This window comes from Crocodylus porosus, unplaced genomic scaffold, assembly GCF_001723895.1.
Source record: "Crocodylus porosus isolate Cpor-Errol unplaced genomic scaffold, CroPor_comp1, whole genome shotgun sequence".
Classification (NCBI taxonomy): domain Eukaryota; kingdom Metazoa; phylum Chordata; order Crocodylia; family Crocodylidae; genus Crocodylus; species Crocodylus porosus.
The window spans coordinates 32863567-32866066 of record NW_017728918.1 but is presented as its reverse complement, the minus strand read 5'-3'; the positions used below and the strand labels follow the sequence as shown (position 1 = coordinate 32866066).

General features: G+C 45.0%; 1 protein-coding gene across 12 annotated transcripts in view; it reads right to left on the bottom strand.

The window, feature by feature from the left end:
- The window catches only part of MYT1L (myelin transcription factor 1 like), a 485235-nt gene that overhangs the window by 189926 nt on the left and 292809 nt on the right, over positions 1-2500 (bottom strand). The gene's annotated exons all lie outside the window — the stretch shown is intronic.

Here is a 2500-nt window from a genome sequence, read left to right as displayed (position 1 = left end):
ATCTTTTTGGCAGGCAAACCATAAATTAGCCCATTCCTGCCCCAAGTGCTACTCTGATGCCCCTCCCTTGCCTGATCTGCTGCTTTGCTTTCTGCTCCCAGCCATGCGTTCCCTGCCTGATCTGATCCTTTGTTTTTTGCTTCCTGCCCTGGCTGCCACTGTGCTGTGTGTTCCCTCTCTAATCTGCCACATGCCACACAGAGGCTGCCCATGCCACCTGTACTGGCAATTTGGCCACCCTGAGGTAGAGAATCAGGCACATCGGATAAGGACATGCTTGGTGCCTAGTTAGAGAGACACAGCTAGGGTCATATGCATAGAACTGCTTCTTTAAAGGTTTCAAAGCAAACATTAGCAATCAAGAACCCTCAAATAGGCAGGGAGGTTGCTTTCCCAGGACCACACACAACTTTAGTTATCACCAGTTTAGGGTAATATTTTTGGACTGACACCTGATAGGACTGGTGTCAACTCCCTCATGCAAAACTACAGGGATCTGTACCCATATACTTCTCTCTACTGCTTAAAAATGGCCACACCCTATCCTTAAATATGAAAGCTCAGAAACACCATCTCCAATGATTTGCAATTAATCTTTCACACATTCTGTCCTTCTAACACCCATATTTTGCTAGCAGAGAGCAATTAGCTCCAAACTGGGCTAAATCATTCTCTCCTAGGTTTAAACTACCCAGGAAGTAACTTAGGCCCAGGAAAACTTGGGGAGGACCTTTTTATGGAGCTCCCCCACACCAGTATTGTGTCTACACTAAACAGGATACACAGCCAAGCCAGAAAATGTGTGGGGCAAAGGGGAAGGGAAGAGCCATTCCCAGAGTCACCGCTTCAGCTTTGGATTTCAGTGTTCTGGGTCTAGGCAGCATAGTTTAAACTGATTAGGCTGATTCTGGCCATGGCTGCCCCAGAGACATCCTTTTGAACTGATCTTTACAAAGGGAATTCAGTGCTAAGCTTTGGAATCTCTGTCGGGAGAAGAAAACGTCTGTTCTTGCAACTCCTCCAGTTTTCCTTCAGCCTGCCCAGTTTTCTTTTGTGGAACCCTAAACACACAAGAACCCTTTACCAGGCCCATGCAAAAACATGACAGTACTGCAAAAGTAGCTGAGCCTCCTTTCATATAGGTGGTGTGAGATCTATGCATATGCCCATTGTCCATGACTCGGGAGCAGAACCTCTCCCCCAGAACATGATCCTTTGTCATGAGCCAAAGGAGATGGTTGCCTAACATTTGTGAAGATAATTTTCTGAGGAAACTCCCTGAATTCTAGAGTCTGGCCTTGACAGGATTCTTTCTAGTTACACTTTTTTATGCACCTCTGATTCAGTTAATCCAGGGTTCTCAAAGATATGGCTTGTGGGCCAGATCTGGCCCTGGATCCTCATTATCCCCTGTGCTGCCCCTGGGTCTTGAAGTTGACTCACGTGCAGAGCCTGCTCTGCCAGTATGGAACTGAGCTGCATGTGGCGCTCATGTGGGGCTCATCTGGGACATGTGCCACGGGTGGCACCTTCTCCAGCCAGTGCAGGATACATGCCTGTGCGGGCTGACCTGTTGGCCTGATGTAGTCCTGTGCCATTCATCCAGTCTGTGGACTGGCCCCATTCCACTTATCTAGCCTGTGGGGCCAGATGAGTTTGACACCCAGCGTTAGTTTATAAAGTAACCCTACCCTGCCTTCTGCCTGACTTCAAACAAGCACAGCTAACTACCCGTCTCTTTTGAAAAACGTAGCACATGTATTAAAGAAGTAAACATGCCTATGTTTGTGGCTGTTACATGTAGCTTAGCTGCCCGCTTTGTGTCCTTGCATGGAACAGTCTGTTTGGCATATAGCAAATACCCATTATATGCCTCATTTTCTTTTCATTTTAATAACAAGAAAGCAGCATACTTGGTAGCTCCTATAACTTTCTTTGAGATTCAACTTGGTGTTAATAAATGTGCCATGATTTCATAAATTGCCGAAAGGGGAATTATCCAACCTTCAGTCTTTGCGTAACATCTAGCTAGACAAAGCCTTGGCTGGGATGATCTAGTTGGAGATGGTCCCACTTTGAGCCTCTCCTGAGGCCCCTTCCAACACTCATTTTCTATGATCCTATGATTCTATAACACTTTTAAAAAAATCATGTGGAATAATCCACCATTGAACAATCTGCTGAATTAATTATCATCTTAGGCTAACAGAACAAGCATAAATTATGTTAGTTCCACTTATGATAATATTGTTTGTATATTCAGGAGTGAAGAAGTAAAAAGCAAGTTTTCATATATTTTTTAATCAAACTTAGGCAGTCTAACTCAAATCAAGATATAGCTAGTGCATATCTCATGGCAGGCAGAAGAAAGAACCATGCATTAGGAAAACCCTTTAAATGAGAGATTCATGAGGGCAGATCCAGATGCCTTGCAGTGGCATGGCTGGACACCCTTTGCCCTCTTGTGGACTGAACCATACCCTGGTTCAGTATGGAGGAC